This window comes from Nannospalax galili, unplaced genomic scaffold (assembly GCF_000622305.1).
Source record: "Nannospalax galili isolate Female #2095 unplaced genomic scaffold, S.galili_v1.0 scaffold336, whole genome shotgun sequence".
In the NCBI taxonomy this organism is placed as follows: Eukaryota; Metazoa; Chordata; class Mammalia; order Rodentia; family Spalacidae; genus Nannospalax; species Nannospalax galili.
The window spans coordinates 7,877,960-7,892,795 of record NW_008343385.1 but is presented as its reverse complement, the minus strand read 5'-3'; the positions used below and the strand labels follow the sequence as shown (position 1 = coordinate 7,892,795).

Genomic DNA, 14,836 nt, shown 5'->3' with positions numbered 1-14,836 from the left:
AGGCTCAAATCCATTTCTCTGGGAGAGGACCTCCTGATGTGACTGTACCGGATGCAGCCTATATCCTATGCTTACAACTAGAAGAAGAATGGAGAGTGCACGCCCCACCCCCTCAAAAGAGACCAACCACTATCTTCAAGGACCTCCAGGCAGCAATCCCTGGAGTTTGTGTGGAAACTAATTCCCCAGGGAGGGCCATCCAACAGCCACCAATAATGGTTACTTTAAAAACTAATGCTCAGCCTGTAAGAGTAAAACAGTACCCGATGACTCTTGAAGCCAGGGCAGGAATTACCAAACTCATAAACCACCTTAGGGAGTTTGGTATTCTGGTTCCATGCCAATCTCCATGGAACACTCCTCTCCTACCCATCAAGAAACTGGGGACTAATGATTTCCACCCAGTGCAGGATTTGAGAGAGGTTAACAAGAGGGTAGAGGATATCCACCCTACAGTCCCCAACCTGTATACCCTGCTGAGCTCACTCTCTCTGGAGAGAAAAGTCTATATCATTTTAGATCTCAAGGATGCCTTCTTTAGCCTAACCTTGGCAAAGGAAAGCCAACCCATCTTTGCCTTTGAGTGGCGAGACCCAAACCAGGGGCTTAATGGACAACTCACTTGGACACGACTGCCACAGGGGTTCAAGAACTCCCTCACGATCTTTGACGAGGCTCTACATCAGGACTTGCGGGAGTATCGGGCCTCACACCCAGAGGTAAGCCTCCTACAGTACATGAATGACCTGTTGATTGCCACTAAGGATGAGGGCACTTGTCTTCAGGCCACCAGAGATTTGCTCCTGACCTTGGACTGATTGGGGTATAAAGTCTCTGCCAAGAAGGCTCAGCTCTGTGTCACGGAGGTAATGTACTTGGGGTACATATTAAGGGGTGGACAGAGATGGCCAGAAAACAAGCCATTATTGGAATTCCAAGCCCAAGATCCCACTGGCAGTTGTGAGAGTTCCTGGGATTGGCAGGCTTCTGCCAGCTCTGGATAGCCAGATTCACTGAGCTGGCAAAACCCCTGTATGAAGCCACTCGAGGGAATGAGTCATCCTTCCTATGGACTGAGACTCAGGAGAGGGCCTTTCAAGAAATTAAAAAGGCCCTATTACAGCCTCCAGCCTTAGCTCTGTTGGATATCCATAAGCCCTATCAGCTCTTGGTTGACGAACGAGCAGGAATAGCAAAGGGAGTCCTGACCCAAATGCTCAGGCCTTGGAAGAGACCTGTGGCTTACTTGTCAAAAAAGCTTGATCCCGTGGCCTTGGGATGGCCGGGATGCCTCAGAATTGCAGCCATGGCCTTGTTGGTTAAGGATGCAGACAAGCTCACCCTGGGACAGCCCCTGATGGTCACCACCTCTCACTCGATAGAGGGTGTCCTTAAAAATCTCCCCAATCTATGCATGACAAATGCTCATTGCATTATCAAGGCATTATCAGGCCTTGCTCCTTAACCCCCCTCCCCCCTGCATCCAGTTCTTCTCCAGCACTGCTCTCAATCCTGCCACTTTGCTGCCAGAACCGGATCTTTAGGTCCTGCATGATTGCCTGAAGGTACTCTACAGCTCACGTGGGACTCAGGAAGACCTGACGGATGTTCCATGGCCCCACCCAGACTTAATTCTGTTCACGGATGGAAGCAGCTTCATTAAGGAAGGAACCAGGTACATGGGGGCAGTGGTCATCAGTCCATCATGGATGGTGTGGGCCTCCTCTCTACCAATCGGGACCTCTGCCCAGAAGGCTGAAATAATTGCCCTGACTCAGGCCCTAAAGCTAAGTAAAGACCAGACTGTTAGCATTTTCATGGATAGCTGTTATGCTTTCACTATGGCTCATGTCTACAGGGCTATGTACAAGGAAAGGGGGCTCCTGACAGCAGAAGGAAAGACTATCAAAAATAAACAAGAGATCTTGGAACTCCCGGAGGCCATATGGTTACCAAAGAGACTGGCCATCATCCATTGTCCAGGGCACCAAAAAGGGGATTCACTGGAGGCACAGGGAAATAGGAGAGCGGACCTAGTGGCCAGAGAAGCAGCCCTAACAGCTTCAAACCTACTGGTTATCCTGACTGAACCCCTCTTGCCATAAGAGCCCTCCTACTCAGCTCAGGACGATCAGGATTTAACTTCCCTGGAAAATATCAAGATCAAGCATGGATGGAGATACACCTCTGATGGGAGGCTCATGCTACCACACAGACTGACAGAGGACCTAATATATAAACTCCACAAAGGGACTCACCTAAGGAAAAGAAAATTATAAGAACTCCTGACTCCGTACCACATCTTCAATCTAACCAAAATGATTGAGAGCTGTCTTTCCAGATGTCGCTCCTGCCAGGTGACTAATCCAAGAGGAAAAGTTGTGCCCCCAGGCAGAAGGGAGAGGGGCACTGTGCCTGGAGTCCATTGGGAGGTGGACTTCACTGAGGTAAAACCTGGCAGGTATGGCTACAAATATCTCCTAGTTTTTGTAGATACATTTTCAGAATGGGTCGAAGCGTTTCCCACAAAGTGAAACTGCCCCAATGGTGGTTAAGAAGATCATCGATGAACTAATACCAAGGTATGGACTCCCCTCTGTGATCAGGTTAGACAACAGACCAGCCTTCATCTCTAAGGTAACTCGAGTTAATTAAAACACTGGGGACTAATTGGAAGTTACATTGCGTATACCACCCCTGAAGCTCAGGGCAAGTAAAGAGAATGAATCAGACCCTTAAAGAGACCTTAACCAAATTAACCTTAGAAACTGGTGATGACTGGATGGGCCTCCTGCCTTTTGCCCTATACAGGGTCAGAAATACCCCCTATACTCAAGGCCTTTTTATGTTTTCTCACAGAGCCTGCCCTAGCTAACTCCCGCTATGGACTCCAAAACCTCACCTGGATAGTTAGCAGCACATCCACTGGGAAGATAGTGAACATCTCCTCTCATCTGGACCTCTAGGCACCTGGTTCCCCAAGATTACATTTGACCTTTGCGATCTGTTTGAAGGAACTTGGGACTTGTCCTCTCCATCAGGCACTGCAGACTACAGTTGCCAGAACCCCCATGCCCAAAAGAGGACTCAGGAACACCACTTTTATGTTTGCCCATGTGACAACGGTAACCGGAGAAGTACCTGTGGGAGGCCGGAGGATTATTTCTGTGCTTCTTGGAGCTGCGTGTCCACTGGATATATTAATTGGCCTTCCCCAGTCACTACCAACTTAATCCAGGTAACTGTGGTCCCTGACCAGTCCTGGCTTATTAGAAACCACAACACAGGACAATTTCATGGACCATGTACTTCCCTTAGATACATCCCTATCTCCTTGAGCTTTACCCTGAAGGGAAGGGAACTCAAACAACAACAAAAATGGATTGATAGGCAAACTTAGGGGCTGAGGCTATACGCCTCGGGAACTGACCCGGGGATACTTTTCTTGGTCCGTCTTCAGGTGGGTCCAGTCTTAGGAACTCAGATGGGGCCAGCTCGGACAATGTTACAGCCCATTGGATGACCAATACCGGCCTTAACAATTTTTAAATCTGCCAGACGGCCAGCCCCTAGCCAAATTGTCCGACCTAACAAAACCATGACCCCACCTATAGATCTACCCCTTCAGGGGTCCACAAAACCCAAAAGCCCCTACAGCCATCCCCTGGACTTACAAACCTCCTAAATGCCACCTTTATTGCTTTAAATAAGACTTCTCCTAACCTCACTATCCATTGCTGGTTTTGCATGGACCTGAGCCCTGCCTTTTGTGATGGGCTAGCCCTCCCAAGAAATTATGCTGTCATTTCTGACCCCACTGCCTATAGAATTCCCCTGCCTACAGGGAGAAGGGAGCTTACTCTTACCCAAGTGTGTGGAAAAGGGCTATGTGTGATTCCCTCACATAAAATTGTCCCCCCCCCTTCTTACCAATATCTATGTAACTCTGTTCAAGAGATAGGGGCTACTACACTTAACCCATATATGGTGCTACCCAACTCCACTTGGTGGGCCTGTACCTCTGGCCTAACTACATGCCTCCACTCCTCCATTTTAAACCAGATCGGGGGTTTTTGTGTACTAGTGCAGCTGGTTCCCCATCTATACTATAGAACAGACATAGAAATGGAAACCAGAGTCTCAGAAGAGTCTAGACTTCGTAGAGCCATAGGAACCACTGCAGTTGTCTTGTCTACTCTACTCAGGGTCGGGGTAACCACTGCAACTGGTCTGGGGGCTTCAGCGCTAGTCCTCCAGGATAAAAATTATCACCTTCTTAGACAGGCCATAGGCTTAGACATACAGTCATTAGAAACATCTATCCGCCACCTTGAAGACTATCTTCTTTAGCTGAGATAATCTTACAAAATAGGAGAAGTCTGGATTTACTTTTTCTAGAGCAAGGAGTACTCTGTGCTGCCCTAGGGGAACAGTGCTGTTTCTGTCAGTCACTTGGGAGTTATAAAACAATCTTTGGCTGAGGTCCATAAAAGACTTAAGAAAAGGGAAAAGAAATGACTAAATCAACAAAATTGGTATGAATCCCTATTTGACTGGTCCCCATGGTTAACAACTTTGATCTCAGCAATAGTCAGACCTCTCCTCTTACTCCTACTAGCAGTCACCTGTGGCCCCTGTATTCTTAATGCCTTGCTCAAATTCATCCAAGAATGGATACAGGCAGTCCAACCGATGGTACTGCATTCTCAGTGTACTCATTTAAACCAAGACCCCAAGCCTTATGACAATACAGAAATGGTTCCACCACCCTAAATGCACCGTCTAACCGCTTTTTTCTGCTTCTGTAATTTGTTTGGCTTAAAGATTTAACCCTTGCCATAACTCTAGGGGGGAATGAAGAGCCAGAATGCTCTGACTCCATTTTGGCTAGCTTCTTCAGACAAGCCCAGACTGGGGGGGGGGGGGGGAGAATGAAGAGCCAGAATGCTCTGACTCCATTTTAGCTAGCTTCTTCAGAGAAGCCCAGAGAAGCTCAGGCATATTGTACATGTAAAAGTTATAAGGTATGAACAAAAACTTCTGACTCTAAAAGATATCAGTCAGCACATTCCAATGCCCTGAAGACAGTCCCTACCAATCAAGACTTTCCCCGTACTCAGGATACGGGGACATCCAATTATTTTAAAAGATGCTTGGCATGCGAGGGTTTCTGTGGTGTTCCTCAATAAAAGCCCCTGCCTGCTGTTGTTCGGGGCCAGACTCCATCTTTGGCTCATGTAGTCTGTGCCCAGCTAGCTGCCATTTGGTTGTTTTTACCTTAAATTCCTGAATAAACTTTTTGTATAATCGTTTTTGGTATCTGTGGGAATTATTCTCCATTCTCGAACCCTAACACTCCCAGGATGGGACCAGCGCTCTAACTCACAGAAAGAGACCACAATTCCAGGTTCACAGGAGGAAACCACAACTCCACCTCCGAGGAAGGGACCACTGCTCCAGCTCCCTGAGGGTGGGGGGCGGGGAGACATGGACCACAGCTCCAGCTCACAAGAGAGGAACCATAACTCTCGCTCATGGGAGGAGACCACAACTCTGTCTCACTAGAGGGGAACGTCAGCTCTAGATTCAAAAGAAGGAGACCATATCTCTGAATTCACAGAAGGGGTCCACGTAGGAGGAAACCATGACTCCAGGTTCATGGGAGGAACCACAGCTCCAGCTCCCAAGAAGGGTTCATCTCCCCAGGTTCATGGCAGCAGACCCCAGCTTCAGCTCATATGAGGAGACTGTAGCTCTGGCACTTGAGAGGGGATCACAGCTCAAAGTTCAAGAGGGGTCCACAGCTCTAGTTTACAGGAGGGGATCACAGCTTCAGCTCACAGGAGGAGACCACAGGTAAAGGTTCACAAGAAAAGACTGGAGTTCCAACTCACAGGGGGGCACGGCTTCAGGTTCTCAGGAGGGGCCTTCAGGTGCAGGTTCACTGGAGGTAATAACAATCCCAGAGTCCATACCGTACCAGAGGGGGACCATAGCTCTGGAGACAAGCACAGCTTCAGCTCATGAGAGGAGAGCACAGCTCCAGGCTCACGGGAGACAAGCACAGTTCCAGGTTCACAGGACAGGAACTCAGCTTCAGGTTCCCAGGAAGGGATCCCAGTTTCAGGTTCACAGGAGGTGTACACAATTGCAGGCTCACAAGAGGGGGTCACTATTTCTATCCACACTATTATATTTGTGTTTTAGATAGAGCATTTTGGCTTCCGTGCAAAGGCAGCAGTTACTTGTGGTCTTGAATTTCTCGTTTGAGGGGCATCGATATTGGAGAAAACTGGCTTTGTTTTTGCTCAAGGAGACAAATGTGTGTTTTGTTGTTGTTGTTGTTCATTTGTTTGTTTGTCTGTTTCATGATCTAGCCTCTGGTTGACATTTTTTGATAGTTGCAACTTTCACATCCTCCTCCCTGCCACAGAGAGCCAGTGATGAGACATCTTACCTGGAGTGGCATTTTGCCAAGAACGGTCAACACAGCCTTCTTGGCTCTCCAGCTATTTTCTGTATTAATTACCAAATCTTTTCTTGCCTGAGCCCAGCTTGTCACGTGGATGATGATGATGGCCAGCAGACCATAGGTGTGCAGTGCACAGTGGCTGCCCAAAGGCCCAGCCCCTGGCAAGAGAGGAGCACCGAGTTATGGCATGGTGGGGTGCTCACAACCACCTGGGCTCCACCCCCTGGGACGCTGCAGAATTGAGACAATTTTTTTAAATATTTTATTTATTGTTTTTATTTTATGTGTATGAATGTTATGCCTGCGTATAAGTAAGTGCACCCGTGTCATGCAATGCCCACGAGGACAGAAGAGGCTATTGGATCCCCTGAAATTGGAGTTGCAGACAGTTGTTAGCTGCCACGTGGGTGCTGGGATTCGAACCAGCGTCTTCTGCAAGAACAAGCAGTGTTCTTAACCACTGAACCATTCTCCAGCCTGACAATTGTTTTTGCCTGCCTTTTTACACCATTTCCCAAGTACGTATTGAACAATTAATGAACAGTCTTAGTTAAAATGAGTTTTAATTTCATATCCATCAGATTAGCAAACTAAAAAGTCAGAGACTATCAAATGTTGGCAAGGTTAGAAAAAGGGGAATTTTATATATATAATCTTATGGCCCAGTATTTCCACTTCTAAACACTCATCAAAGGGGAAAAGGAGACTGGAACAGGAAGATTTCAAGTTCAAGTTCGGCTGGGGATACATAATAAAATCATATCTCAAAAATAAGGGGGTGAAGAGAGAAGGGCAGGGCAATAGCTCAGTTGGTGAAGTGCTTGCTTTGTAAACGTGGGATCCTGAGTTCTATCCCCACGACCCTGTAAAAAAGCTAGAAATACATCATACACATATCTGAAAATGTCCTGATGAAACCCATTATATGTAGTTAATATGCACTAGAAAAAATAAAATGGAAACCCAGTGGGTGGACATGTGCTCACTGTTCCAGCAGGAACAAGTGCTTGAGCTGCTCTGCATTCCTGTCAAACGTTGAGGGTTTCCTGACTTTTCCACTCCAGCCCTTCTCTTCAGTGTGCAAAGCCTCACTATAGACTTAATTTGCATTACCCTTGTGCATTTTTTTCAGATGTATATTGGCCATTTGAACATAGAATTGTCCCTCCGTATTTGTAGGGGATTTGACCCAGGACTCCCACTGATATAAAAAGTCTGTGGACACTCAGCTCTCTTACATTAAAATGGCAGAGTATTGTACATAACCTACACATATTCCTGTGTGCCTTAAATGATCCCTAGATGACTTATAATGCTCAGTGTGATGTAAATGCCATGTAAGTAGCTGTTGTTCTACATTGTTTAGACAGTGATGACAATAGCAGAGGGTCTGTACTTCGTTAGCACAGAGACATCTTTGTAAAAAAGTTGCTGGAAGAGAATCATGAATGAGAGAGAGAGAGAGAGAAAGAGAGAGAGAGAGACTGTGCCCATCATTCTTTCCTTACTTGTTTTTACACTTTTTTCCTACTGGTCTACCTTTTTAATTCGTATGCATGAGGTCTTTGTATAATCTGATTACATGTCATTTGTTGGATATGTTTTTTGGGTTTTTTTGTTTTGTTTTGTTTTTTACAATAGATTTCCTCAATCCGTAGAGAAAAACCTGGGCATGGTTGCACTTGCTCATAATCTCAGCACTAGGGAAGCAGAGATAGCCATCTTAGCCTGATTGGCAAGTCCCAGGCCAACAAGAGATGGTCCCAAAAGAACCTGAGGAACAACACACAAGGGTGTTCTCTGGACTCCACATATATGTGCATATACACTTGCACACATAAGAACATGCACACACACATATACACACGAAGTTCATGAAAAAGAGGAAGATAAAGGAAAACAGTGGTTAAAAGAGAATCTTATACATCAGTGAAAATGAATGATTATATGTGTACACACAAAAATTAACTGCTCAAACATAAAATTGAGCAAAACAGCAGTTCATAGACGCCTGGAGCTTTATTCCATTTATATAAAGTTCAGCAGTATGAAAAACTAAATATTTTATGTTTGGAGATATATAAACAGGTTAAAATCATAAAGAAAAGAAAATAACGGGTAAAAATTTAGTTATGGTTGTCTCTGGGATAGAGAGAGGGATGTAGAATGTTAGTTTTATTTCAAGATCTGAATTGAGCAGGGAAGAAAGGAGACCATTATTTTCTGGACGTTTTCAAAATGTTACTAGTGTGCTGTTTCTTAGCAGGGTGGTATGTTAGATAGTACTATTTTATATGTATTGAACATTTTACCTGAATTATATTTCTTAAAGTTATTTTGCCAAATTGATCATATGCTGCCTAGAAACAGGAAATCTCGTTGTCAACTACAACTGCCAAACTGCATAATAGATAATGCCTTCTATTCACACTTAACTTAGTATTTGAACTCACAGATAATTAAATTTCTCCAGAATTATATATTTGAAGTTTTGGCTCATGTTCTCGGACTGCAAGAAACAGAAGTCATTTTAAGCCAGCTCAAACAAAAAGAGAAATATATTTGATGAGATTTGATGAGATACAATGTATGTGTCCTGGGTGTCAAAACAAGAACATAGCCCAGCCTGGAACAGGGAATGGAAAAAGTCCTAATGTTCTTTGCTATCTTTCCCTCTCTGTCCCTCCCTCCCTCTCTCCCTCCTCCTTCTTTTCCTCCCTCCTTCCCTCCTCAGCTCCCCCTGCTATTCCATCCCCATCACAGAACCACACTCTCTGAGCCTGTGGTTCATTTGTTACAGTCCCAACTTCAAACAATGGTTCATTGACTCCAAACCCCAGGTTCAAATTTCTAAAGAGAGAAGCTGGTTACCCAGCTTGAGTTAGGCATCCCCACCTGAGCCAACTGGCGGCCACCACAGGGCTGGGCCAAATAAACCACACACCACACGCTACTTCCTTGGACACTGTGTTCTAGAGAAAGCTCAAGTGAAGGGACTTGAAGTGGGTCTGAGAGGGCAGTCATGCTAAATGATCACATTGATGTGGTGCTCATCAATTGCACATTCAGTTTTCTAAGTTCTACTACCATGTACATATCAATCAATAACCATTCAGAAAATCTGCCCACAAATAGACTGTCATGTCATTACCCTGAGAAAGAAGCAGGCTGTCAGTGAAGATACTTTGAAAATTTACATCTCATAAAAATGTAATCAATAGGTTTGTTAATACCAGGGAGAAAATAACACTCTCCTTTCTTCCCCCCCATTCATATTTTGAATTAAAAGTAACATTTTTCTAGGTGAAGGAATATCACTATCTGTAGTGCTTAGCCCAGTGAGGACCCAAGTTGGGCTAACCAGTGGTTTTACATGGGATTTTTAACATCAGAGCAGGAAAAGAGGATCTCTTTCTGGTCACGGAGCTGTTCACATGTGAACCAGAACTGCTGGTTGTATGCCAGCCCAGAACTTCCAACAACCATGTTCCATGCACTGGAACAGTAGAGACTGTGAGTTTGGAGTGCAGAAAGCAAGGGAAGGACAGTGGATAAAGCTATGGGCATTCAACCAGCTCTAGTTCTCCCTGATTTTTCTTCCTTCCCCCCTCCATCCCTTCCTCCCTCCTTCCTCCCTCCTCCCTCCCTCCTTCCTCCCTACTCCCTCCCTCCCTTCTTTTCTTCCTTTTTCTTTTGTTTTTGAGACCCTTCTTTCCTTCCTTCCTTCCTTCCTTCCTTCCTTCCTTCCTCCTCCTTCCTCCCTCCTTCTTCCTTCCCTTCCTCCCTCCTTCCTCCTTCCCTCCCTCCTTCCTCCCTCCTTCCTCCCTCCCTTCCTCTCTCCCTTTCTCTACCTTTTCTTACTTGCTTACTTTTTGTGCTTTCTCTTTTGCTTTTTGGTTTAAGCTTGTTCTGTTACTTGACAATAAAATACTCTATAATATTCTTGCTGCAATTATGCAAGCAGATATGTACATGTTTATATTTGTACATTCATATATTGTTTAGTACATACAATATTCACCTTGTTTTCTGAGTAAAATAATTGTTCTAGCAACCCATTCTAAATTTTTTCTATCCTACATAATGCTGCAGTGAAGATTCTTGTCCCCACTTATCTGCCTGCCCATATGAGTAAGAAAATTGTCCTTTCTGATATGTAGACATTAGTGCTATTACATTTATTAAATGTTACCTAGATTTCCCACAGAACTGAAGAATAAAATTCTTATATTTAGATACACACATAAATAACATAGATGTGTAAAATTATATGAGCATTGGGATATATGAAAGATATACAATAAAGTGTTATCACAGGTTACAGGGACAGAGTGCTTAAAAGAAAGACACACAAAAAAATCAACACATTTAAAAAATGAATTATTTAAAAAAAGGTGAGTGTGTCCTTCCAGCTGGTCCTCACAGAAGAGACAGTCTATATAAGTAGTATCTGTACCACTTATCAAATCCCTTTGAGGAGATGGAAGGGTGGAGTAAGCAGCCCCATCCCCTGACCATTAGGGATGGAAGGAAGGGTTGAGTGAATTTGTCACCAAGGAGCAAAACCTGAATTGAGAAGCAGAGTCACAGTCAGATGAAGTATCGAACTTAAAAGGAAACTAGGCACACGAGCTTTTGCAATGACTGGTTCTGAGTTTGCAAAGTCTGAAGGAAGTTTATTCAGGCCTCAGAGAAACTTTCAAGTTTGCTTTTCTAAAATGACTCTCACATTTTATGTGACAGATGGTAATATTTCATTATTTGGTCTTTAAGTTTTTTTTCTGTGTATCTTTTTATTGTGTGGCAATAAATAATGTAATTTTTAAAAAAGCAAAATTGGTATATTATTAATGAAAAAAGAAAGACTAATAATTGCTTATTGAAGAAGTAAAAATCAGAAAGTGTGTGGAGGTATGTACAGGCGTGCTCACGGTCTAGGGAAATCTGTAAACAGAAAAGCTATAAGTCTCCCTGAGAGGAATGTGGACACTCTTGTAGAATTTTGTACTAAAGATTAGAAAGGCCCCAAGCACAACTCAGATATGTAATACAGAACTCACTCTTTGTGCCTGCACATCTCTTCTTTCAGACACTTACACCACCTTCTGCAGTCCCCACAGGCCTAGTCCTTTACAGTCCTCAATGTCCCAGCACGATGCCATTGCCGTGAAAACCCAAGGGGTCACACATTGCAGATGTTTATAGCTTGTCACTTGACCCTTTTGTGTTGCCTTTTGATGTTTTTAATTTTAACATAATCAGATTTATCAATATTTCCTTTAAAATATTGGGATTGCTTTGTTCTTGCCCCAAGTTCTCAAGATAGCGTTGCACATTTCCTTCCAAGTGTTTCAAATGCTGCATGTCGCGTTTAGGCTGTGTGCCTATGTGAATTTGGTTTCATGTGCAGTTTGAGTTAAGGGTCTGATAGTGTGCTTCTGTATGTGGATGACCAATTATCGTCTCTCCACCATCTCTGGAAGTGCTTTTCCTTTCTCCGCTGCTGTGATATAACTTCTGCCACACTCTAGTCTCTGAACCCTAGGATGGGGGCCATCACTCAGGTACACACCTTCCAAGGAAGGGAATGGAAAGAAGATGCCTGGGTGTGAGGACAGGTAGCTCTGAGCTGAGGAAGGTGGGAGGAATCCGGACCCTCACAGACAGAGCCATTGCCCAACCTCTCCCACAGATGCATTTCCCTTCTGTCCTACAGAGGTGGGAGCACACAGCAAACATCCCTTCTGTAGCAGGCAGGTGGGAAGAGTTCCTATGTCCTGGGACAAGGAATTCAGTGACAAGAAACATTTCTGCTTGATGATAAAATAATCATTGATCACTTGAATCTTCCCAGTTGGTGTCTGTTTCCCCACATTCCAGATCAATCTGGCAACTCAGCATGGAAACACCATCAGAAGGAAGCTTGTTAGAAATGCAGAATCCCACAACACCCCCAGCCCTGTGAATCAGAACCTGTATGTTAGTCAGAACCACAAGTCAGTTCTATGAGTCTGAGGTTTGAGGAGCGTTATCCAACAGCTCCCAGGCCGGGCCAACACTCCTTATGCCTATCCAGCCCACAGCCCACACCTCTGTATCAAGGTTGACCTGTACAAAAGCTTTTGGCACTATTCTACATTTGAGATGTGTTATCAGGCTTAATGCAGAAAAGCAATAGTAAAACAACTTAATTTTGTTTGCATTCATTACATGTTGAAATAACAGAGATACTGGATTAAACAAAATGTTACTAAAATTAACATTATCTGTTTCTGTTTTCAGTCTTATTGTGGCTACTAGAATTTTTAAGTTCTTCTACCCATATGCACATCTCTATATTTATATATTAGAAACATGCATAGGAAGGTGGGCAGAGGCACCGAGGAGCCCCCGACTCTGCTTCTGCTCACCCACACATGGAAGCGGCAAGGGCATTACTTGTGGAAGTATGGAGAGGAAGAGGGTTTGGCCTGGGCCTGGCTCCTCAGGGAAACTAGCTCTTGAGACTTCGGAATGTTCCCTCTGGGAAAATGGGGTGAGGTGTCAATGGGTTCCTATCATGAAGGGCTCCTCAGCCACTGGCTCATCTGTGGAATCATAGTACTGTTCTAGGTAAGGGTGAGCCAGTGCTTCCTCTACTGTGATGTGCTTGTTGGGGTTGAAGATTAACATCCAGTCCAGCAGGTCAGGAACTTTGGAGTCAGATGTGGGAAAAAGCTTGGCCCAGGCCACCTTGGTCTTGGAGGGCAGAGACTGTAGATACTTGGGGCCTTCATGTTGATGATACAACTTAGGTCCTCCTGGCATGGGGAACCCAGGACACCTAGAATGTGGTTTAGCTGGTCCAGGTAGTGCTTGCCAGGGAAGATTGGCTGATTAGAATATGTCTCAGCCATAATGCAGCCTACAGACCAGATGTCGATGGACTTGGTATAGCCTTTGTAGTCAAGCATGATCTCTGGTGCTTGGTACCAGCATGCAGCCACATACTCTGTCAGAAACTTAGTGTGTTCATGTTCAGGGTCAGCAATCCCTGCCAGGCCAAAATCCAGCTCTTAAGGTCGCAGGTGGTGTTGATGAGGCTTCAGATCCCAATGGAGCATGTTGGCTGAGTGGATGGATATACTTGCAGCCCCATAGGAGAAGACACGACAGATGTGGTCATTGTTCAGCTGCTGGTCGTTGCTCTTGGGCAGCTTGTACACGCCTGTTTCCATGACGTACTGAACAATGTAGACATCCCCCCTAGCTTCCAGGATGGGTGCTCAAAGAATAACTCGGATGCCTACATTCTCATAACAGAAGCCAGCAAGATCTGGATCTCCATCGGTGTGCGCTGGCGGTGGTCTGATGCTCCACCTGATTGAGAAGGGGCTGATCTCCTTGATGGCCACTCGAGTCTTCCACATGTGGTCCTAAGCAGAGCTGACCTTCCCATATGTTTGCACCCTCACTGAGGTACTGCCTCTGCATGTAGGCAGGCCCTGGGACCACACCCCCCAGCCGCTGCCATCTCCACTCCTCCCCACCCTCCCTCCAAGAATTTTTCAGTTTTATACATGGCTCACACTTGCGACTTGAATTATATTTTCTTTTTAAAATATTTTATTTTATTATTTTTATGTTACGTATATGCGTGTACTGCCTAAATATAGGTAAGTGCACCCGTGTCATGCAATGTTCACAGAGGTGAGAAGAGGCTGTCGGATCCCCTGGGACTGGAGTTACCGACAGTTGTTAGTTATGATTTTATGTGTATGCGTGTATTGCCTGTATGTAGGTAAGTGCACCCATGTCGTGCAATACCTGCTGAGGTCAGAAGAGGCTGTCACATCCCTTGGGACGGAGTTACGGACAGTTATTAGCGGCTGTGTTGGTGCTGGGCGAGAAACCTGGGTCTTCTATAAGAACAACCAGTGTTCTTAACCTCTGAGCCATCTCTCTAGCCCCTTGAATTATATTTTCACTGGTCTGTACTCTGAAGACCCTGGACTTGGCTCTCCACCTGAAATCCCGGTTCCCGATAGCCTTCTGGCCACACTTCACTATGATCACCCCTGAGAACAAACCTTCCACTGGGGCCAGGTCCATCAGGCTGATAGCACTCCAGTGAAAGGCAAAAAAAGAAAAAAAAATGTAAAGCCTAGGTTTGGGGGCTGGAGAGATGGCTCAACAATTAAGAACATTCAATGGAGGAAAGACAGCATCTTCAGCAAATAGTACTGGCAAAACTGGCTCTCCACCTGTAGAAGAATGAAACTAAACCCCTATCTTTCACCTTGCACAAAAGTCAGCTCCAAATGGATCAAAGATCTCGATATGAAGCCTGAAACTCTGAAACTGTTAGAAGAAAGCATTAGCAAT

At 44.9% G+C, this 14,836-nt stretch overlaps 1 pseudogene; it reads right to left on the bottom strand.

The window, feature by feature from the left end:
• Positions 1–13,015: 13,015 nt before the first annotated feature.
• Positions 13,016–14,563, bottom strand: LOC103739268 (annotated as a pseudogene).
• Between the last annotated feature and the right edge of the window lie 273 nt (positions 14,564–14,836).